This window comes from Triturus cristatus, chromosome 1_2, assembly GCF_964204655.1.
Source record: "Triturus cristatus chromosome 1_2, aTriCri1.1, whole genome shotgun sequence".
Classification (NCBI taxonomy): Eukaryota; Metazoa; Chordata; class Amphibia; order Caudata; family Salamandridae; genus Triturus; species Triturus cristatus.
This window is the reverse complement of record NC_140580.1, coordinates 108576237-108601742: the sequence shown is the minus strand read 5'-3', so window position 1 is coordinate 108601742 and position 25506 is coordinate 108576237.

Here is a 25506-nt window from a genome sequence, read left to right as displayed (position 1 = left end):
CGCACGATGCGCTTCGCGCACCGTGCGCACATGGAGGACATATGATGCACTTCGTTTTGAAAGGTAAAATTTTAATTTTTCGTAATTTTTATAAGCCATGCACAAATGGTGCCCTTCGGGCACCATTTGCACACGGGGTGGAGAGAGTGTGGATAATTTTTTCTTTTATTATTTTTGTTTAAATTTTTATAGTTTATCACACCTCTTATATGCCATGCAAAATTGGTGGCCTGCGGCCACCAATTGCACACGGGGTGGGGAGAGTGTGGATAGTTTTTTTTTTTTTATAATTTTTTACCGTACGCGTACGGTAAGCGTAATCGGCGAAATTAGCGAAAAAATAAAAATTGCATTTTTGGCCTTGGGGGATCTTTGGGGACTCCCTCAACATGGCTATGTGTGTGGGAGCTGTCTAAACAGCCCCTTTACATGTTTTTTGGCTTTATTTTAAAACCTAACTCTCAGTGCGAGAGAGAAAATGGCGGCCGCCGCTTCCTGGTTTCGGCCGATTCGAATGTTTACTAAGATCTAAGAGCCAATCAGAATCGCGCTCGCGCACGCCACCGTACGCGTACGGTAAGCGTACCGTAAGCGCACCGTAAGCTGGCTCAGATATATATATTGATTTAAAGGCTATTTTCTCAGAATCTACTGAACAGATTTACACCAAACCTACAAAAGGCACTTCCTTGACCTGAGGACTACCTCTCTGCCAAATTTCTAGTAATTCTGTTCAGCCGTTCGGGCTGTAGCCCTGTCTAAAGGTCCTATGGAAAAATGCATGGGAAAAACACGTTTTGGGACCCCCCTTTTATCTCATCCCCCGCTTGACCAATCCCCCCGAGACTTTCAGGGTAGGAGCGGAGCGGAGCGCCCCACCTATTTTGAAAAATTCGCGAGGATTCGTCGACCGGCGCCAAAGTTATTCAAAATAGAATGTTGAGGATTTCCTATGGAAACGTGGTCCTAACTATAACTACCTACTGGCGACCGCCAGTAGGTAATATATATATATATATATATATATATATATATATATATATATATATATATATATATATATATTAACTACTGGCGGTCGCCAGTAGGTAGTTATAGTTAGGACCTATTATCCATAGGAAATCTGCAACATTCTATTTGGAATAACTTTGGTGCCGGCAGTGCTTAATTTGTGCCAGTGCTTTCCGGTGCTTAGCACCGGCACTTAATTATCAGGGCCGGGTCTACACGCAATGCAGCACTTCATTGATTTTGATAGCGCTGCCCTGCACAGAGTGTTACTGTTACGGTTGCTTTTGTCATTTAATTTGGGGGAACTTGCAAAAGCTGATAAACAGAGAACCTTGCACTGACCTGCTTTCAAACTCACCACAACGGGGCGGAAACGCTGTTAGTCTCCCCTGCCGCCGAAGGACACCACCGGCCGCAGTCGGGGGAGACTACAGCTCCCAGCACACCCAGCAGCATCGGAGCACTTCCGCCCACCAGCGCGCCCGGAGGCGCTTAAAAGGCAGAGGCTCCCTCCGCGTCGCGGGACGCGCGCGGGCGGTGCCCAGCGAAGCCCGGGCAAAGGGCGGGCCGTCCGTGGCCGTCAGGTGCAGACAGAGGCAGGGCAGGGCCACCCCCCTTTCCACCCACGAACAGAACCAGTGAGAAAGAGGTACGTTATATTCCAGGGACTAAGATTTCTGCTACCTCACCCCCTCATATGGACTGGCTGTGACCATCTCTTGGAAAAGACACTTACTAGTTAACATAACTGAGTCGGACTGTGTAATCTGTGTAATTTGTTTTTATTCTAATCTCTGCTCCAAACATGGAAAAACGTAAAAGCGCTGTGGGCACTTTAGACGCCTATTTATTAAGAGCTGAATCCTTAATCAATCAGGAAATACTAACCACTGAAAGGAGGCTCTCGATAGAACCAACCACCAGAGTAATTAGAATCTCTGATGTTTCAAATCTACCCTCACCTATTAAATCACCTACTCTGATACCTACCACTGACTCTTTGGCCTATCCCCTTCTAAAATCTCCGGGGTGCACAGGAGCATTGCCAAAACCCACCCCCCCACAATCGAAAGGACCCCTAACTCGAGGGAAAACCAAAACAAAACCGATTGCTGGAAGGGGGGCACACACAAAAGGTCGCCCCCACAAAGCGGGAAAGACCTTAATCCATCCAGTCTCCTGTGACATAGGCACACAGACAGAGGAAAACAATCAAATTCCCTCCGTCCAACTAGATACCCTCGGTGCAATGATAGAGATGACAGCTCAGCATAGCGAAAAGGCAAACCAAATAGCAGTAAACCAAGGCATAGAAGAGAAATTGGGTGAAATGATCTCCATACTCTCTGCTGTCTTCGAAGACAAATTCGCTCAACTAAAGAAAACGTTACTTGAGGGCATAACACGACCAAATTCGCCCAGAACACAGGCCGTAAATAGTCAATCTACCTCTCACGAGGTACACTCTTCATCTTCTGTAATAGAACACTCTAACAACCCTACCGCAAAAACTCTTATCCTCCCCTCTACAGCTATACCGGTAAATAACCAGGGTACCAAGGGGGAGATTAGACCAAATGTAATAGTGGAACAATCCTTAAGAGCTCCCGTAAGTCCCAACCAAAATAAAACGCCCGCTCCTAAAACCTTTCCAACCGTAAATAAAGACCGCCTAAAGTTACCGCCGGCTGCTCGCCCATATGTCCTAGTCTTAACAGGTGTCCCACCCTTAAATAAAGACTCAACCGAAACATGGGTTTCACTTAGAAATAAGGTTATGGACTGGCTCACCAAAAACACCTACTTTCACCCAAAGCATATAAATCAGATTTTGATGGTCAGAAGAGTGGGTTGGATCGGGGACTCCCAGAAAAAGTGTTCTGGAGATTGCATAGTTATAAATTTCAAATCACCAGGTCTAGTGCGTTCCCTCCTCAGGATTAATAGGGGAACAATACACGAAAACACAAACATCAATTTGGTGTCACTCGATTTTTTCTACCTTACCGAGCAAACAAATGACCACAGAAGGAATGGGTGTATCTTCTTACAAAACAGATTTGAACAACTTGCTACACTAGAGGAGGTGGACTGACAACCAACACCCACAGATAATCCCGTTCCCCCAAACGCTATCCTGACTCTTTCCACATCAAACAAACACCCTGAGTCCAACTACGATCACGCAAGAACACGGCACCTTCCATTTTCAGCCTCCCAGTGCTTTCAGTTCAAACAGGGCTTTCCCCTATCTCTAAATCCATCAGCGTGCCTGAAAACATAGCCCCTTTGACAGACAGATCACGCAGGGAGGACGACATCAGCCCACCCGTGGACCCTTTAGTAGCCAAATCAAATGCTCCAAGGATCCCCATCAGTCTTAATAAAACTTCCCCGAAGCATTCAGATTTAAACATAACTTTCTGGAATATATCGGGCCTTCGATCAAAGATCCACAATGAAGGATGAATAAATTTCATTAAAGAAAATGAAATCGTCGCCTTCCAGGAGACATGGGCAACCACCCCTATTCACATAAACGGTTACAAAACATTTTTCAGTCCAGCCCTAGCCTCAACATCAGGCAGAGCAAAGGGCGGATTAGCCACCTACGTCTCAAATCTAATCCCAACTTTGGAAGCTCATGCTCTCAAAAACGAGATATATTATCAGATATCACGAGTAACCGTAAGTAGAATGCCACCAATCCTGATAGTTAATATTTACAATAATCTGACAGACCCTAGATTCATGGAGGTTACGAAAGAAATTCGACACTTTCTACAAAAACAAACTATCCATAGTAAAGGGAAAGAACCAATAATAATCTGAGGAGGTGACTTTAACCTTACACTATGCAAGAGCAGACACAATGGTAATTGTGGCTTTATAGACCATCTAAATAATAATACCACTCATTTCTCGCACTCTCAAAAGGGGTCTTTTTTGAATGAGACTATGACCCTCCTTCAATTAGCCTTCGCAAACGAACTTATTGAGCCTCCAGTTGCCTTTGCCCCAACCTTTAATGGCAGAGGATTATCTTCTTGCATTGATTTTATCTTGGCAGGAAACATTTCCTCAGATCTGATTACTGCAGTCACTACTCATGATTGTGTATTCAGTGACCATTTCCCATTGTCCATCACCATTCAAACTACCGCTCCACAAAAAAAGGCTCAAACACTATATCACGAAGACAACATCTCAATGCCCCGTTCAAACGGTTACGCACTCAAATGGTCTCATATTGATCCCACCGTTATTTTAGAAACCATATTTAAAGCGGCGCGTCCAGCCTTTGCAGTTTGCCTAACGGAGACGTCATCTCCCAGTGAGATTGTAGCCAACCACGAGAAAATAATTTCTGAAGTAAAGAATGCCTTGACAGTGCTGCCCAATGGGCAGAAAATCCCAAAGGACAAACCTAAGTTTCGGTGGTTTAATCCAGCCTGCACTATAGCTTACAAATCCCTTAAAAAAACTCTAAAAAAATCCCCAAGAAACTTTTCAGAGGTCTCACAAGCCCGGAAAATATATAACAAAACAATTACATCCAGGAAAAAAGAACTAAAAGAGGCACACTGGACTGCCTTACACGATAGTTGTTACAACAAAGATTCGGTCTCCTTCTGGGAGATCGTTAATTCGTCCTTTCTCGCAGGTCCTAAAGAATGTGGCACACTCGAAATAACCATTACTGAACAAGAGTGGGTCACCCATTTCTCTAAAAATGTTTCTATCCCAGAAGGGTTAAGTCGACACACCCACATTCCTCCAATGGGCCGAATCACTCCACTAGATATGGACTTCAACCTCGCTGAGGTGAAGATGGCCCTGAACGTAAGTAGATCAGGAACGGCCCCGGGACCCAACGGCGCACCCTATGGACCTTTATAAATCGAACATCGATCTTTGGGCCCCCCTGCTACTTAACGTTCTAGAGGCAATGGGAAAGGTAGGATTACCAACTTCCTGGTCAGACTCGATCCTAGTCCCCATTTTTAAAAAGGGTAACAGGAATAGCCCTGCGTGCTACCGACCCATATCCCTACTGGACTCTTTAGGAAAAGCAGTAGGAAGAATCCTTTTGGCACGCCTACAAAACTGGGCAGAGGCAAACAATATTTTATCTGACCTTCAATTTGGCTTCAGGGAAGGAAGAGGCACCATTGAACAGGTCCTTAACCTCACACTTCTGAGAGGGAAGTATGTCCATGCAAAGGGTGGCAGCCTCTGCATGGCATACGTTGATCTATCCGCAGCCTTCGACTGCGTAGCCCACAACAAGCTGTGGAGTATAATGACACAAATGGGAATTGACACTAACCTGGTTAATTATATCAGGGAAAGTTACTCTAATACGACCACAAGAGTAAGATACGGCTTAGGGGGGCAGCTAACGTAATCATTTGGAGTTGAGCGGGGAGTCAGGCAGGGTTGTGTCCTGGCTCCCTTCCTTTTCAATCTGTATACAAATGGCCTAGAAGCAGCCTTGTTAAAGGGTAGCCAGGACCAACGATACGTTCAATCGCGCCCGATCCCCGCCCTCCTCTATGCGGACGACGCAGTTATAGTCGCCCGCACCCCCCTAGAGCTACAACGGGCCCTGGACAGATACAAAAACTTCATGAACCTTTTGGATTTAAATATTAATGTCAAAAAGACCTTTATAATGACGTCAGGTAATCAATCTCGAAAAAAACAAAAAGCATCTACCTAAATGACATAAGAATAGAACATACTACCACCTACCCTTACCTGGGAGTTGTAATAGACAACAAAGGCACTTGGAAAAGCGCAACAGAAAATAGAAAACTACAATTTCTCAAAGCAACAACGGCCCTGACAGCGTTTGCCCAGAGACTGGGCAAGAGAGACTCCAAAGAAATGCTTGACATTTATAACTCAAAATGCCTCAGCACGGCAATTTATGGGGCAGGGATTTGGGGTAACGTACGAGTCGATTCAATCCAAAAGGTAGAGAACACTTTTTTGAAATTTTTGCTGGCAGTCCCGTCGTCCACTTCAATTTTTAACATCCACAGCGAACTGGGCCTCCCATATATCACAGACGTGATACGAATGCAGCCAATTCTCTTATGGCATCGCGTCTGGTCCACACCGGAATTAAAATTCACGCAGGCACTCATCTCTGATTGCATGAATCTGGATCACGGGTCCCAAATCACCTGGCTATCTTATGTTAAAAACTTTTTATCTGATTTGGAACTCGACCATTTTTTCTCTAACCTTTATAAATTAAATGTAATTCCGAGAAAGAAACTACGAGACATGTGCTTAAGCCACCTAGCAGACCTGCGTCTGGTCCTTGAATTAAGTAAAAACTCTGTACAGCTCTTTCTTCCCATTCAGACTACAGACCAAATGGAGCCTTATTTGAATTCAAGTTTAAGTAATTTTGAGAAATTCTTACTGACAAGATTGCGACTTAATATGTTCCATCGGCTAATCACCTTTCCAACGATAAACGATTGGGCACCCCAACTGACCCTATGTCCCTGTGACGATCTTTCTGCCCAATCGACTTTGCACGTAATCATGTTTTGCAAATATTATACCGAACCAAGAAAGTTATATCTGATCCCTTTATTGAAACAGTTGGGCCTAAATCAATGTCGACCAGCCCTAATGGTTCTCCAAATGTTAGAAACAGAACTATTGGCAAAAAACATTACGAAGTTTTTAAAATTCTGTGTGCGACACAGAACAAACCTCTAAACGGAAACTTGTTACCCCTCTAAACATCTAAAAAGACGGTCCTCACGAATTACTTAAAACATACCCTACGATGAATTGGGATCACCCCCTTACGCATCTTAAACCTGCTATCGGGGGGTTTGTTTTTGTTCCGTCTTTTTTAATTTTTAACACCTACACAATTTTACTCACTGATTAATAGTCACGAAAGGCATACAAATACTTCTTTGCTAATTTGCACATATTCTTATCCAGTTAGGCAAAAAACAAAATTATTTCTTTTAATAATTAACTCTTCTAATACTTTTTAAAAATGTATTTTAAACTGATGTCTAATGTATAATTGTAATTGCTTTTTTTTTATGCAAATGCTTTTATGGTCTGTAAATGCCTTACCGAATAAAGCTTTTTCATCATCATCATCATTTAATTTGAAGTAACGTAACAGTAACACTGACTGACTACACAAACTGCCAGGAAGGGTCCGACTTGGAAAGCAGCCCTGCTATCATCATCATCATGAGTCATCATGACTCCGGAAAACTTAAAGACAGTGTGCTGAGCTCCTTGAGTTGAACGTGAAAGTGAAACAAACAGAATGGACTCCGGATCGTCGCGCACTGCTGGGGGTGCACATGTGTGTGTGTGTGTGTGTGTCAGTGGTCAAAGTGGGGGAGATCGGCAGGGCACTGCGTGCCCCTACTTCTTTAATTCTATAGCATCCGTTCCCCAACTTTTTTTATTTTGAACGTGTGTCCCGGGACGTAAGAAATATCCACGGCCTTAGAGAAGGCTCGGCATTAGTGGCTGTTCGGGGACGGGCGGGAGCAAAAGAGACAAGGAAGGTGTCCACTTCTGCTCTGCCGCTGGCAGCTGCCCCGACACCCACCCTCTTTCTTACTCCTATTCCCTCTCTGTCTGTCTAACTCCTCCTCACTTACCGAAAACCATGACTCAAGAAATGGTTCTCACCCTCTCTTTCTTCCTGTCGTTCATTTGTTCGCCTGTGAAATGGATGCAAAAAAGAAAACTTTTGCTGGAAATGTCGTTTTTACATTTTTCTATTCCAAAGTGCAGCCTCGGAAATAAAAGGTTCATAATATGAAAAATCAATAATAAAAAACAAGACAGAATGTTCTTAAAGTGGCCAGATTGTTTTTTCAAACCCCAAAAACATTAGCGTCACTTTACCGAGTTTGCCAGTGAAGCGCTGTTTTCCCCCGGTGGGGAAGTGCGCCAACCCTGGAGGTACTGCAATACCTGATTGATGGGTGGATTGGAAAACAAAATGTATACGGCGGCTTTGTGTTCATGAATGTGGTCTTTTTAAACCATACTGCTTACGTTTTGTAAGCATATAAGCAGTGGACATTGAAATGGGTCCTTTCTGGGCCCTGTAGTTTTCAGGCAAAAATACTCGTTGATTTCTGCATAATGACTGTAAAAGCGTTAAGTTCACCATGTTGTTTCTGCTTACATTTCACATGCTTTATTTAATCTTTCATTCCCTATGAGTGTTTGCTTTTTCCAGGATGTTGTTACTTTTCCCTTTAGGCAGCATATTGCTCTTGCCTAGTGCGTAATTTGAATTGAGTCGCATCCAGTTGTTTATAGCAGGTCAAATTGGATTGTAGTTGAAGGCAGTGTGAATTTCTCTCATTGGGGCAGTATGGTGTTCAGTGAGGGAGCGGATGTAGCACTGGGGGCAGAGCTGCCGAATTTAGAACTAGGGAACCAGGTTCAGCCTTCATGACCAGTCCACCAGACCACTCTCCTGAGGGAACACATTCCCATGCTAGACCTTAGAAGGCCCTGCAAAACCGGAAAAGCCCTGGTGTCTTAGCACCAGTAGCTGGACCCTAGCAGTGGCAAGTGCGGGTTCACCTCTTGCCCACCATAATCCATACTGAAGTTCACCTCCAGTCTTGTGGGCAGGCCTATGAAGTAGCAGACCCTAGAGCAACAGTGACTGTTCCTGAGGTCACAGGACCCCTGAGAAGAGCTGGCTCCAGGGTGGTGCGACTGGCGTTACTGCAACGGGTGCTGACTTTGAGTGGGGGCATTGTAAATTATGGTTTTAAAAGCACTTGCAGCCTCCTTCCTGGCCTACAATAATTTTCAGCAATAATAAAAATGTCATGATAACTCCGGTGAATAAACTTCTTCCTAGAGAGAGATCGGAGTTTTGTCTAGTGGAAGTTTTGACTCATGGAAAGATAGCGCAGAGGGTTAATGCCTGCTGCAAAGAAAATGTACCATGCACATCACAAAGTGCACATATTGTAAATAGGTCAGTGGGTTACTGCTTTTGTCAGTAAGATCCTTTTGTTACTTGCAGTTTATAAGTTAAAATCCTAACAAAGAACAGTGAGCTATTAACTTTCATCTAAGAGCTGCAAGCAAACTGCAAGGTATAAACTAGAGCGTTATGGTTTTTTCCCTAAGCCTTTGATTGTCCTAATGTTGCAAAAAGTGTTCATTTGGATAGAAATCAATAATGATTATTAAAGAGAACCCCCAATCATGGTATTAAGTTTAAATTCTGAGTTTGTGTGTCTCCAGATCAATCACTATTAAACTATACTGCCTACTAATATGGTTGTCATGTGACTCCTACATCTTGTAGTCCTTTGTCTTATGTAACATTTCCTATACAGTGATTTACACACGTAAAATTGATTGTCTCTGTGTATAGTGCTGATGACAGAAACTCCATGGCTTGGAAACATATGGCTTGTGCTTCCATTTTTAAGCATATTTGGGACATTCTGTGATTAGAAACATATTCCCTCTTTTTGAATTTATTTTAATGTCAATAACTCATATTAATTGTTAAATAATCATGTGTATCCATTGGTTGAATTACATAACATAATAAGCTGTAACTGGTCAGTGACATGCCAAACAAATACTAAAGATTGGGATGTTTTGCCAATCCTGGCCACACCTCTAACTCCGCCCACTGACCCCATCCTCGGGTTATTCCTGCCCTCTGATTCTCCCCCCACAGTTCCCCTACTTTTTTTTCCCCACTTCGACCACTGGTGTGTGTGTGGGGGGGTTACTGTGAAGTAGTGCTAGGAAGAGGGTACTGAAAGAGGGTACTGAGTGACATCACTGGCAGAGTGCCTGCTACAGTACTGCCTCACCTGGGACAGTGCGCTAGCTAGAGCAGTGTTCTTCTGGCGTGCCGCGGCGAAATTAAAAAAACGTCTGGGAAGGGTCCGGGAAGGCGCCAGGTGGGAAGCATCACGCATGGTACAACAACAACACAGCACAATTGGGTGGGTAGTACAACTTACAAGCAGGGTGAAAATATTTGATTCCACTGTGTGTCACTGTCACAGCAGTTATTATTATTATTTATTGGTGTTGTAATTAGGGGTGGGCGGAATTTGCGTAATCGCATTATGCAAATCTCTGCGAAATGGTAAAAAATCTCAGCGAACACGCAGAAATTCCGCGAACACGTGGAATTGCTTGTTCGCGATGCTTTTTTCCTGTTCACAATTGCTGTTTGCGTGTTCGGGGAGAAATATCTTGCGAACATGCATTTTGAGAACACAAACAAGCGAAGTCGCGGAACGCAGAATTTTGGGCAATTTCACGTTCTCCGCGGAACGCGAAATTACCCATATTCCGCAAATTTCAGGAGCGGAACGGAATTTACTGCCCAGGCCTAGTTGTAATTGCGTTGGTAATTTCCAATGATAGAAACTGGGATATCTCTGCTACGCACACACTCACGGTCTTATATTATGAGATAATAAATTAATCACTGAGGGCCAGATGTATCAAAGGGTTTTACCCATTCTGTGTCTATGGGAAAATGTGTTCATACATATGGCCCTTACATCCGAGCGAGGCCGAGTCAGTGAATGAGTCAGTGTCCTGCAGCGCTTTACAGAGCACTGCTGGGTTTAACTGCACGTTTTAGGATTTTACTCTGTTCTGAAATCATAACTCGGGTAATTGAGCGGGAAATGCCAGAGAATTCATGGGACGAGCCGAGCCACGGGCCCGGTTCGGCTCTGCATGCCCAAGGCCGAGCCAAACCCACAGAGCAAAGATCAGCGAAGAAATCTGGATTCAGATGTGTAGGTAGCGCCTGGTGCTATAGCGCTTTTGTGTTAAACTTTCTTCAGCAGTTTCCCTACCTGGCTTCTATCCAATGCAGGTGAACGTTTCAAACGTGAAGGTTTTACTCCCGTGTCTGCCCTGCGGCCACACACTTCAAGCTTTCTTGTTTATGCTCCGTGAGGGAGGGGCCCTGCTCGGCTCGGGCTCGAGGCCAGTGACACTGCCAGTGTTCTCACCCGGCGGGTGGAAATGGGCTAGATTTTAGTTGTGGATTTGTGCGGGGGTGGAGCTATGTGCAGCAGGAGGCAACATGCGCAGATTCCAGATTGCGCATTTGCCACACCCCAGCATACCCGCACCCACACAGCCGCCCGCACCCCACCGAGTCATCTTGGTACGGGTAACGGGCCCCGACCACGGCCTTTCATCTCGGTCACTCACTGAGTGTGTGCCAGCCAGCGCGACCCGACGACGACGTCAGGTTGGTGGACTGGCAGTGGCAGCAGAGCAGTAACTCAACTGGTTACCACAGTAGTACTGAGTACCGGCCCCGCCCGGCGTCCAAGATCCCAGGTGAGGCAGGCAACTGCAAGATGGCACTCCACCTGACTGGCACTAGGCCCCACCGTGGCACTGGCCGTCCCCCAATCAGTTAATAAAGCAGCTGGCTACAGCTCAGCCAGCAGGCAGCCTAAGGCAGTGCTTTGCACTGACTGACTGCAGTCAGTGAGTTTGTGTGTGTGTGTCCCGGGGGACGGCCCGAATAACTTTGTTGTCTCTTTTCTTTTAACAGTCAATTGTAGCGGGCGGGCCGCGGCATAGTAGTAGCCACCAATGCAGCCATGCGCGCCCGCCTCACCCCACCTCACCACACCACCCCATAATGATGATCAATGATCAATCAATCATGATGCCATTGCCAAGAGCAATGAGAATGGAGATTCACGCTGACTGAATCTCATGAGTAATTCTGGTTCCGTGGTCATGGTTCTCAACTAACTTCTTCTCAATTTGGCGGTCGCGGGCCGCAGCCTTTAGTTAGTGTGTTGCCGGCCCGGTGGGCGGGTGGGACGGGAGGGACACTGGTTTGGGCTGGGTTTTGGTTCTTCTTTCTAGGGTTGGGGCTGTGTGCAGTGGGCAGCGTGCGCAGTTTCATTTTTTCACATTGCGCATTTGCCACGCACGCCCCAGCATACCCTCACGGGCAGACCGGCCGGTACACACCGAGTCATACATCGCCCGGCCCCGTTCGCAACAACTTCCCCGCCAGCGCCAGTCGACTAGCCGAGGTAAGCCAAGCCTTAGTACTAGTAGTAGTAGTTTTAGCAGTGCCACTTGGAGATGAGGGTGGACTCTGCAGCTAATAGAGTAAGTGGGCGGAGCCAGTGGAGGAAGTGGTTGGAGCCAGAGAAAAGTAGGTGTGGCCTCCGACAAACATTTCAGCACCTGCACTTCATATTTTACAAATTAAGCACTGGGTGGGTGGCCATCTCCGGTTCGCTCCTATCCTGAAAGTCTCGGGGTGATTCGTCAAGCGGGGGCCGATAAAAAAGGGGGGTCCCAAAACGTGTTTTTCCCATGCAATTTTCCATAGGGATTGTTAGTCGCAGCTACAGCCCGAACTGCTGAACAGAAGTACACCAAATTTGGCAAAAAGCTAGCCCTTGGTTCACACTCGTGCCTTTTGTTTAAATGGTATAAATCCGTTCAGTAGTTCCTGAGAAAAACAAAGGTAAAATCATAGATATATCTATGGGCGCGGTTGATCCGCGCACCCTGCCGAGCACGAGCTGTATGCTAATTGGCTGTCAACACTCCAAACCAGGAAGTGTTGGCAGCCATCTTGTGCCATGGTAGAACCGAGGCACAAGAAAAGAGAAGAAAAATGCGCAGAACGTAAAAAGGGGGCACAGTAGAAACCTGCTCTCTCTTCCAAATAGCAAAGCAAAATGCTTTTCCACAGGGGAAGCAGCATGTTAGCTGCTCCCCATGTGGAAAAGCAATGCCGGCTCCCGCAGGAGGTGGGGAGCCGGCTGGGACCGTGGGGGGATTTGGGACCCCCCCACGGTCCCCAACGGAGAGGGCCAGCCCCGGGGGATGGGGTCCATGGGGCTACAGGTGGCCCGGGACGGGGGCCACGCGCCCCCCTCCCCAATATGTAAATTAACAAAAAAATGTTTTTTAAAAAGGCCACGAGAAATGCGCATGCGCGGGTGTCCGCGCATGCGCATTTGTGAAAAGAAGTTGTCAACGAGGAAGAGGGAGCCCCGGGATGCCGCGCTGCAGGTAAGGCATTTTATTTTATTTTTTTATCATAGTCTAACTTATTTTATAAGGAGGGCGGGTGGGAGGCAGGCGGCGTGTAGTGGGGCTACGCAGAGCGCGCGAGTGTGCGTAAATTTGGCCACACTACACGATGCTCCACGTAGCCCCTTTATGCCCACCACACCCAGGGTTAACACACGCACACACACACACACACACACACACACTGTCATCCCCAATTTTGGCATGGCCAAAGGCTGTGCACGAAGCAGGTTGGCCAAAAAGGGTGTTGACACAGGACCTCGCCACAGGCGAGGGCCTGTAGCAAACCCCATGCTGCACACCCTCCAAGGGCCGTGCAGTGATGTGGGGCTGCTTGCCTGCAAGGGGTTGTGTGCAGGGCCTGGCTGCAGGCTAGACCCTGTGTCTAACCCAGGTGCCATGCACAGCGGGGGGTTTGGTTTTACATATGATAATACATTATTTCTTTTAGTTTAAAAAAACATAGAAATTCACTGAAACAAACAAAAGTTAAAGTAACGTTATGGCTAGGTTTAATAAAAAGACTTCTTTTTTGTTTATAAAAAAAAACCTTAGAAATGAGTGAAAAAACCAAAGGTTAAAGTAACATTATAGTTAGGTGAAAATGTCAGTGACCACATTAACATTTTAAACTAAAAAACACACACAAATTCACCGGTTATAGTTAGCAGAGCTAACTACGACTTACAACCTCGCCATGCACTACTTATCACCTCACATATTACATCACTCATGGCATGTTCTATGACATCATTTATGAAATCACCTGTGATCAGGGCTCAGAGCTGAAATGCTTCAGGAGAAACACACAAGCTACTTCAATCTTTTATTCTGGGATATCAGGAAGTTTGGCTTACTTATTTGGATGGATGTTTGTGTGATATATATATATATGGTTGGGGCGTTGGGGACCGGAGAGATGCCTAAACACTGCGATATCTATGGCGTGCACTTGCCACTACATGGCCCATCTCTACAAGGCATATCCAGCGCTCATGTGGGCATAATTTAATCCTGCTGTCACCCGATTACAACATGGTGTATGCTGGGAGCTGTAGGCTCACATTTGACTACAGTCAACCTGATTGGAGCAGGGTCAGCTGTTCTCCCGTGAATGGGAGCACCGCAGTATTTACAGAGGAGGGAACCGGAGCAAACCGTTTGAAAGGAGGCGTCTGAGGAAGGCTATGAGCTGAAATGCATTACGCTGATTTTCATTGTGAATAAAAGCTTTCCGAAAGATTCCCCGCTGTGTCCACGTGCTACTTACTTGTGAGTGGCTGTCTTCATATATTTTCGCGCCCGCCAGAAGCACGCCAAACGAGGACCCGTCCTACAAGAGTCCTGGGAGCTTTTTGGCATGAACTGCAACGTATCAAGGGATTGGGCCATCCCTGTGGCCGCTGCCAGTTGGTGGCCTGTGACTGCACGGGGAAACAAACTCACTATAGTTTGTTTCACTGCCCACTTTGTGCCATGATCATGGTTGGGGCATTGGGGACCGGAGGGAAGCCTAAACACTGCGAAATCTACGGTGTGCACCGGTCACTACATGGCCCCCCTCTACAAGGCATATACAGCGCTCATGTGGGCATAATTTAATCCTGCTGTCACCTGACTCCAACATGGTATATGCTGGGAGCTGTAGGCTCACATTTGACTACAGTCAACCTGATTGGAGCAGGATCAGATGTTCTCCCGTGAATGGGAGCGCCGCAGTATTTACAGAGGAGGGAACCGGAGCAAACCGTTTGAAAGGAGGCGTCTGAGGAAGGCTATAAGCTGAAATGCATTATGCTGATTTTCACTGTGAATAAAAGCTTCCCGAAAGATTCCCTGCTGTGTCCGCGTGCTACTTACTTGTGAGTGGCTGTCTTCAAATATATATATTGTTAGAACTGGCATATCTTTGAGTGATTACCCCTGACTTTTTGTCTCTACCCCCTGTGCTTTTAGATGCTTTGACTACTTTGCCACTGCTGATCAGTGTCAAAGTACAAGTGTTCCCTGTGTTAAGTGTAATGGTAATTGGTTGGCCATGATTGGTATGTTTGCCTTACTAGTAAAGTCCCTAGTGATGTGCACTGTGTATGCCAGGGCTAGTAATTCAAAGGTGTGCGGAGAAGGGAACTCAGGCCTGCAGTGTTGGGTCTGTGCGCAGTTTGCTAAGTTAGCATGTTGTCCTGACAATTGCAACCACTTGTCTGGCCTTTCTTTCCCTTTTGCGTACACAGTGGGCACCCCTGTGGTAGGTCCTGGGTAACCCCTGGGCAGGGTGCAGTGTAAGTAAAAGGCAGGACATATACTGAGGTGTGTGCTATGTCCTGACATTGAAAAGCACTCCATTTTGTTTTCACTGGTGAAAGGCCATCCTGCCCATAGGACAGAATGAGGGAGGCTGGGTATTGTGTTTTGTTAGCCTAGTTTCCTATATGTTTAAAATGGAGAGGTGAAGTTTAGTATGTATGAACTCACAGTGTCATAACACATCTTTCTATGAAAGTGGTTTTGTCACTGTGTGTTAAGAAACCACTCTTTTAGAAAGTGGCTGAGTTTTGTGCTTTAAGCATTTCTGTGTGTCTCTGCTGAATGTGGATTGACTGTCTGTATAGGAGAAGCGAGAGGAGCTGGGAGAGGTCTTGACCCAGGGAGGGGTTGAGATGGCACCAGTCTGACCTGCATCTGGAGAGTAGGGGAGGAGAAGCCCCGGGAGGTGAAGAGGCCTGGGTTGCTGCTATAAAACAATTGACCCATCTCCTGCTAAGTGATTAAGGATCCAGACCCCCAAGCATCAAAGGGAGAAAGGTGACACTGGGAGGGACACCCAGAACTGATTTAGGCAGGGGTCAGGGACCCCTGAGCACAATGAACTTCAAAGACATTTAGGGGTATAACTATGAGAGCTGAGGCCCCTAAACGTTGAAATAGAAATGGATTGAGACTGAAAAGGCTTATACCTATTCCGTGGTGAAGAGGAACCTCTGCTAAGGAAGGAACAACTGAAGAGACTGATGGAAAGGACCAACCCTTGCTTCCTGATCTTGGGCTGGTCTGCAGTTTGCTGTTTTAACGAAGGAAGAGGCTGTTGGGACTGTGATGGGTGCGCTGGGTCCCCCTGCTTGAAGAAGACTGTGCTTTGTGCTGTGTCTTGTTACCCCAAGGGCCCGAGGTGAGCTGACTCCCTGTTTGGAAACATAGGAACATAAAAGTTTCCAGAGAAGTTTCAAGCGACGCCATGGGCGCGTGTTGTGGCAGCTTGAGACCCTCGGAAGGGTGTGCCCTGTGATCTTGGACACATGGAAGAGGAGTGAGACTCGGATGCGCTGGGTGCATGTCGTGGTGCACAGATGTTAGTGAAGAGTGCCTGGTCAATGTGTGCACAGAAGGTAGAGCGAGTCTCGGACGCGCTGGGTGCGTGTTTTGGTGCACGGGAGGCGTTGGTGAGGAGTACCTGGCCAACGTGTGCACCGAAGGTGGAGCGAGTCTCGGACGCGCAGGGTACATGTCGTGGTGCACCGCAGGCGTTGGTGAAGAGCGCCTGGTCGGCGTCTGCATCGGAGGTGAAGTGAGACTCAGACGCGCAGGATGCGTATCGTGGTGCACAGGAGGCATTGGTGAGGAGCGCCTGGTCAACGTGTGCATCGGAAGTGGAGAGAGTCTCGGACGCACAGGGTGCGTGTCGGGGTGCACCAGAGGCACTAGTGAAGAGCGCCTGGTCATCGAGTGCACCGGAGGAGAAGTGAGGCTCGGACACGGTGAGCGTGTCATGGTGCGACCAAAGGCGTTGGTGAAGAGCGCCTGGATATCGGGGCACCGGAGTCGGAGTAAGTCTCAGTGAAGCAGTGTGTGTGCTTTGGTGCAACCTGGGACTGTGGAGGTGATCGGCGGAGCATCATTTGCACTGGAAGAAAGTGAGTCTCTGCAGCGCGGTGTGTGTGTCTTGGTGCCAACTGAGACTGCAAGAAGGAGTGCCTGGTGAATGTGCACTCGGAGTCCACGTGAAGTCCTCTCAGCGTGGTATGTGTGGATTTGTGCCAGAGGAGACCCGGAGGGTGCTGTGGTGAACGTGCACCCGGAGTAACGTAATCTCAGGAACGTGGGGTACATGTGCCCTGTGGCTGCCTGAGACCTTCCTAACAGTCGCGGCCCGGACTGGTAGCCCTGGAGGAGCTGAGCTGCCAGGCCGAGCTGCTGAGGCCCTTGAGAAAGTCTTGCACGGAAGGCCCAGTTCGCTAAAGGAAGAGAGGAGAGTGGGGTCACGTCCCTAGGTACTGTGGATCACTACCTGGGTGGGGTGCGGGCTCGGAGGAACACTCTCTCGGCCTTTCAGTCCTTCTGGTGACGTGAGCCTTTGCTTCGGTTCAGAGTGGAACCCGTACTGACCAAAGGAGTGGCAGTACTGGGGCCAGAGTGAGAAGCTGTACTTTATGTTATCGTGGATACGTGTGGGGGCAACTCCTATCAAAGAGGCTGATTGTCGTAATGCACATTGCCAATATTGCTGCTAACAAACTGCCCGACTGTCTTAGCACGCCTGACATTATATTTGCATAACGAAGTACACGATTGTATCGCTACGCATTGCATTATTTCTCCCTTGCAAAGTACAGGATTGTAGTGGCCCGCATTCCATTATTTCTTCATTGCAAAGTACATAATCGTAGCTAAGCATTGCATTATTCTTTAATTGCAAAGTACATGATTGTAGCGGTGCGCATTGCATTATTACTTCATTTTAAAGTACGTGATTAAGGTGTGACGCATTGCATTATTCCTTCATTGCGCAGTACATGATTGTAACGGTACGCATTGCATTATTTCTCCCATTGCACAGTACTGGGGTGTATCTTGACGCATTGTATTATTTCTCCTTTGCCCAGTACAGGATTGTGTTGTTACGCAGTGCAATATTGTTTGTCCATTGCAACATGTGTGATTCTAGCATTACGAAGAGCATAGCATTTTGAAAGCGGTGGTTGGGATTTGAACCTACCAGCCAGCCGGAACGAATATTACCCTTTATTATATGTTGGCTTTTGTATCGTGTGGTCTGATCGTATATCTTTTTATATAAAGTTTATACTCGTTTTATCAAACTTGTGTGGCATCCATTTGTGTTGTCACCAGGGGGTTGCTGTGGGTGTGGTTGCACAGACTTACACTCGTGCCTTGGAGATAGGCCTGGCTGCTCGTGCCAAGCTACTAAGGTGGTGAGCAGGGCTATCTCAAACGATGTCCTTACCTGGCCTAACGTTGAGTGGGGAGTCCTGAGTCTCGCATTTGGTGGCAGTGGTGTGGGACTGTGACACCGGCTTCCAACATTTGGCAGCAGAGCAGTGGGATACGATCCTAACATAATTGATACACGTGTGTGCAAAACCTCTCACAGTAATTGGTGTACATCATAAATTGATCACAGACCACGATGCAACGACATATTGTTTTGAATTGTTGGTTCTAGTGTTGAGTAACCTTTAAACCACACTTTATGTCTCAAGAGGGGAGCCAGATAGCCGGTGAGGCTGCGGCTGCAGAATTAGGGTTTAACATTGAGGCATTGTTTACCTACAAGGTTGATCAGTTGAAGAAATTCTGCAGAGCTTTGGGATGTCCCATGAAGGGTAGCACCAAGATGGAGGAGCTGCAAGTGGCCTTGAGGGCCTGGTGGGAAGCCAAAGAGGCTCAGGAGACGGGTGATGTTGAGGTGGATGAGGATGATCCAGGGAATGGACTTGGTCCACAGGATTTGCCAGTGGAGGGACCAGCCGCAGGGGCTGGTGGTAGCCATTCAGGGAGGAGTTTTTCACCAGAGGAGTTGGAGGAAAACCAAAGGGTCAGACTGCATGAGTTGGAGGTGTTAAAACATAAAACTCAAGCAGAGGAGAGCAGGAACGCTCTCGCGTTGGAAGAGAAATGGATTCTCTTCGCTCATGAGTTAAGCATGAGGGACCTGGACATTAAGGGTAGACAAGCCGAGCCCAGTTCGAATGGTGGCAGCGCACCACCAGTGCCAGGAGGGAAGGTGTACATTCCCAAGGATTTAGTGCAAGATTAGGGGGAATCTATCTCGTCATCCCGCAGTCTTTGATTCCGCATACCATTACTCCGCAAGTCGGAACAACGACTTGCGGAGGGGGGGGGCGCTGGATGTTGGAATAGTATAATTTACTATTCCAACTCCAGTCTTTGCAGACACTAGGGAAGGTGTTGGATTTTAAATCCAACACCTTACCCCGCCCCCCCCCCCCCCCCCTCCGCAAGTCGTTGTTCCGGAGTAGTGGTATGCGGAATCACAACGCGGTCACTGTAACAACCGCATTGTGATTCCCTGCGGGGACAAAGTTAATTGGTAAACGTTGTTTACCCCAGAGGGGTGATGACATTTATGCGTGGTTCACAGCATATGAGATCGCACTAAAGATGAATGAGGTGCCTGAAAAGCATTTGGGGGGCAGGCCTATGGAAACACTTTGAGGCTTAAGGCAGGGATGTTCTATCACCTTTAGAGAGGGCTGGAACCCTGACCTACGCCAACATGAGGGAGGCTTTATGCCTCCGGTATGGGCTCACGCCTGAACAATACAGGCAGAAGTTCAGGACCTCCAAGAAACTAGAATTCCGTACTTGGGTAGAATGTGTGAATGAGTACACACGGGCACTGGATGGTTGGATGCTGGGCAGCAAGGTCAATGATTTTAAGGGTTTATGCAATTTAATCAGTTGGGAGCACTTGAGTAGTCTGTGTGTTCCAGAGCTACGCCAGCATCTATTGGATAGTAAGATGACTGATCCCAGTAAGCTTGCTGAGGAGATGGACCGCTGGACTAGTACTAGTCCACAAGGGGATTGGGAGTACCACTGCCAAGAGTATGCAGGGTCTCCCGCCAAAGGTGGGGGGACAAAGGGTAACCACAAGGAGTCCTATAAAGGGCCCCAAGGTAGTTCCCCCAAGAAAGGGACCCAGTCCCCCAAGGCCAAGAAGGCCTGGGCTGTCATGGGCAAGAAGGAGCCCGAGGTGCTCCAACGTGTTACTTCTGTAAAGAAGTGGGTTATATTTCCCCTGAATGCCCCAAAAAGTCATCTGCACCCACTGGTGCTCCAGCACCTGGTTTAGTAAGTGTAGAGTTGGGGGAGGAATTGAGTCCTTGGAATGGAGAGGAGCAAGCAGTTAGGACCCTGGTCTCCTTAGGAGATCGAGAGATGGTTCAGGAAATCCCTCTGCCTGAGAACACTAAAATGTACAGGCAGTGGGTGACCATCAATGGACGGAGGGTGGAGGCTAGGCCTGGGCTAAAAATCCGTTCCGCTCGCGGAAATTGCGATAATTTGACATTTCCGCATTCCGCGGAGAGCGCGAAAATGTCAAAATTTCCACAATCCGCATTTTACCGGAAATTTTTTGCTTGCTCACGCTGTAAAATAATACATTCTCACGTGCGCGCGATCGCCTTACCTAAATCCCCGCGTTCGCCGACAAGTTTTCCCGATCCGGTCGCGTTCTCCACGAGATGTTGGATTGTTGGTAGCCATTTGCGCTGTCTCGCGACGGTTCGTGCCCGCAGTAACGTCATTCGTTGCGCGATCACGTCTTTCTTCTCGCGATCATGCACCGCGAGACAAGTGAAAACAAGATGGCTGTGCCCGCGAGCAACCGCATGGGTAAGTTGGCGAGCCGCGACCACACAGAAAATACCGCTAACGGGCGGGAAAAAAACTTCCGCATCTTCGCGATATTCCCGCGCGTTTGTGGAGATTTTTTAAATTTTCGTGATAATTTGCGGAAGTGAATTTCGCAAATTCCGCCCACCCCTAGTGGAGGCTCTGAGGGACACCGGGGCCAGTTTGACATCTGTCAGGTGTCAGTGGCTGTCTGAAGAGCAAGTAATTCCCGATGTGCTTCACCCTGTAATGTCAGCAGACAACTCAGTGCGCCTCTGCAGGGTGGCGCTGGTACCCTATGAATTGGGAGGGGTCTCAGGTTCCTTGAAGGTTGTTGTAAGTCCGTCCATGCCTGTAGACTGTCTGCTAGGGAATGACCTGGAGAGTTCCCCCTGGAAGGAGGTGGAGCGCCAGGCGCATTTGGAGATGTTGGGTCTACGTGAGTGGGCTTGTGTGACCACTCCGTCGATGGTAGCCAGTAAAAGTATTCAAGAGAACCTGAAGCCTGAAACAGTGGCCCAGGTGCCTGCCAGTAAGAGACAAGGCAGGGGGTGCGGTAAACCGTCCCTCACAGTTCCCATGGTCCAGGAGGAGGCACCCTTGGAGTGGGGATGCCCTGGAGTGTACGGGTGAAAAAGTGGCTGAACTGGGGGACCTACCCAGGCTGACCGAATGGCAGCAGGAAGGGGGGCCCTCCAGGGAGGAATTCTGTGAGGAACAGAAGAAGTGCCCTTCTCTTGTAGGTTTGCGGCAGCAGGCAGCAAACCAGGCAGCAGGTGATCAGTCTGGATCAAACTTCATTTAATGAGAGAACGATCCCCTGTATAGTGAGCCAAAGGAGGCTGGGCCTGGGTCAGCCTGGGTACTGGTGGTACCCCAGCGCTTCAGAGACTTCCTATTGGGGTTGGCTCATGATGTACATTTGGCGGGACATTTGGGGCAAGACAAGACCTTTGAGTGGCTTGTCACCCACTTCTAATGGCCCCAGATGCGCAAGAGTTCTGATATTCATTGCAGGACCTGTCAGACTTGTCAGGCGAGTGGTAAGAGTGGAGGGAAGCAAAAGGCTCCCCTCCAACCGTTCCCTGTAGTCAGCACACCCTTTGAGAGGGTGGGCATTGACATTGTGGGGCCTCTGGATCCCAAAACGGCCATAGGTAACAGGTTCATCCTGGTCTTGGTGGACCGTGCGACCGGGTACCCGGAAGCCATCCCTATCTGGACGGTGACAGCCCCCGTGGTGGGCCGTGCACTGATGGGGATTTTCTCCTGTGTGGAGTTCCCCAGAAAGGTGGTGTCCGACAGGGGTACTAATTTCATATCGAGGTATATGAAATCCCTGTGGAAGGAGTGCAGTGTAACTTATAAGTTGACCACATCTTACCACCCCAGGGTAATGGTCTGGTTGAGAGGTTTAACCGGACCTTGAAGGGCATGATTATGGGTCTGGAGGAATCCATGAGGCGTAAGTGGGATGTCCTCTTGCCGTGCCTGCTGTTTGCTTATAGAGAGGTGCCACAGAAATCATTGGGCTTCAGTCCCTTTGAGCTCCTGTATGGGCACCCGGTCAGAGGACCCTTGAGTTTGGTGAAGGAGGGCTGGGAGAAGGCTCCTAGTATTGATTTGATTTGATTTGATTTACAGACTTATAGAGCGCACGTATGCCCAAGGGTATCTTGGCTAGGCCTGGGCTAAAATTTCGTTCCGTTCGCGGAAATTGCGATAATTGGACATTTTCGCGTTCCGCGGAGAGCGCGAAAATGTCAAAATTTCCTCTTTCCGCAGCTTGGCGATAATTTGTTTCTTGCTCGCGCTGTAAAATAATACATTCTCGCGCGCGCGCGATCGCCTTACCTGAATCCCTGCGTTCGCCGACAAGTTTTCTTGATCCGGTCGCGTTCTCGATGAGATGTTGTATTGTTTTTAGCCATTTGCGCTGTCTCGCAACAGTTCGCGCCCGCAGTGACATCATGCGTCGCGCGATCACGTCTTTCTTCTCTCGATCATGCACCGCGAGACAACTCAAAACAAGATGGCCGCGCCCGCGAGCAACCAGATGGGTAAGTTGGCGACCCGCAACCATGCAGAAAATCTCGCGAACATGCGGGAAAAAAACTTCCGCATCTTCGCGATATTTCCGCTTGTTTGCGATAATTTTAAACATTTTCGCGATAATTTGCGAAAGTGGATTTCGCAAATTCCGCCCACCCCTAGTCTTGGCGCTATAACCGACGGGTATGCTGACTTTGCAGATTAACTAGACTTCTGACCTTCATTTCTTAAATAACCATGTTTTCAGCAGCCCTCTGAATAACAGTAGTGACTTGCTGTTTTTTATCGACATAGGTAGGGAGTTCCAAGTCTTTGCTGTTCCCAACATAAAGCTCCTGCCCCCCCAGCGAGCTTGCTTATACCTGGGGATTGACAGTAGTTGTGCCTGTGCTGACCTTCAGTTTCTAACTGGCATGTATTTCTTAAAATGTATTCTCAAGTACAGTGGCCCTTTCCCCTGTAGCGCCTTATATGCCAGGCATTGCGACTTAAATATAATTCTTTTACCCACTGGAAGCCAGTGGAGGTCTTTCAGTCGATGGGAGACAGATTCGTATTTGGGGATATCCAGAATCATTCTTGCCGCTGCATTCTGCATTCGTTGAAGTCTAAGTAAGAGCTGCTTTTGAAGTCCCACATATAAAGCATTGCCGTAGTCCAGTCGTGATAAAGCTAGGGCTGTGACCACTGTTTTTAATTCGTCCAAGGGGATGAAAGGACGGATCTTCCTAATCATTTCTAAAATGCCCCAAAAAGTGGAGGCAAGCTTTTTAATTTGACATTCAAACGTCAAACTTTCATCAAATATTACACCTAGGTTCCTGACCTTTGTGACAGGAACTGGGCAGTCACCTAGATCAGCCGGCCACCATCTTGGGGACCAAAAAAAAGGTCTTTGACCCTAGTTTCAACACCTCTGTTTTTTCACCATTTAATTTGAGGCAGTTTTTCTGCATCCAAATATTGATCTGTGCCATGCAGGTATTAAAACAGTCTGCTGTCTCCTCAATGTTATTTAACACTGATACCACCACCTGCGTGTCATCGGCGTAGGAAACAACCGAGAAGCCACATTGCCTGATAATTGCTGCCAGAGGAGCCACATAAATACTAAAAAGGGTGGGGCTCAGGGAAGAACCCTGAGGCAAGCCACATGGCAGTTTGAAGGATTTGGAAGCTAGTCCATCCATTTCTACAACAAACGTTCTGTTGGTTAGGTATGATGATAGTAGAGTGATGGCGGCAAACCCCCCCCAGGATGTATACAGCTACATGCTGGCCTTCAGTAACCAAACTAGGCGGTTCAGGCAGCTCGCTCAGGCGAACCTGGAAGCCAGCTAAGAGGATATGAAACGGTGGTACGACCAGAATGCCACTCTGGTCGAGTTTCAACCTGGGCAGAAAGTGTGGGTGATGGCGCCAGTGGAACCTTGTGACTTCCGGTCTCCTAGGAATCCTTTGAGGGTTCTCCATGTGAACCGCCTCAAACCACACTCTGAGAGGCCTCCTGATATATATAAATATATATATATATATATATATATTTTTTTTGTTTTAGTTCCAGGAGATCACAATCCGCACACTTCAGAAGAAATAGCAGGTGATTAAGCCAGATTGGCACACCTCAGACAATGTAGAGACAATGTAGAGAGGTTGGTAGTATACCTTAGAGCAAAACTGGTTCCTGAATCCAAACAGGATTCAGACTTAACCACAGCATGGAGAGTTCCCTCATCACCTCCACGGATGACATTCATCTTATTGTGGAGAAGAGGGACACATCCTCACTCATCTTACTTTACCTCTCTGTTGCCTTCAACATTATCTTCCGCCTCATCCTCATCAAATGTCTCCATGACACCAGAATATGAGGACTCCCCTCTGCTAGATCTGCTACTTCTTTATGGATCACACCCAATCTGTAAGATTAGCTCCAGACTTGTCCTCTACCTGGAACCGGATCTGCAGCATCCTTCAAGCCGCCTCACTCAGCCCAACACTCTTTAAAGTCTACATGGTCCCACTTGCCAGCATTGCCCAATCCCAGTAACTCTAAGTCATATCCTACTCCGAGGACAACCAGCTCATCCTCTCTCTCTTGATATCACCTCCAACACCCAGATGAAATTCACCAGCTGCATGTACAAAGTAGCAAACTAGATGAGGCCCAACTGCCTGAAGCTCATCTCTGAAAAGATCGATGTGGTCCTCTTTGAGAAAAAAATGCACCTCTGCTCAGCAGCCTGGTGGCCCTCAGAACTAGAACCTACATCCACCCCATCAAACTATGAAAGGAACCTAGGGATTGTGATCGACAATCATATCTCAATGTCAAAGTAGGCCAACACCAACACCTCCTTCTATTTCCACACCTGGAAAGTCCTCAAGAATGTCTTTGGATGTCTCCCTCTACGCACCTGGAGATCACTCCAGCACGGATCACCAGACTACTTGAATATGGAAACTCCCTCTATCTTGAGATCACCTCACAACTCACCAAGAGACTCGATGTCATCCACAACGCAGCAGCTAGACTCACTCTCACACTTCCACACACACGTATAAAACACCTCCGTGACCTCCATTGGCTTCCCATACACAAACATGCCATTTTCAAACTTCTCACTGGAAAGGATTACACAAGCAAGGTCTCATATAGTTCAACACTCATATCAA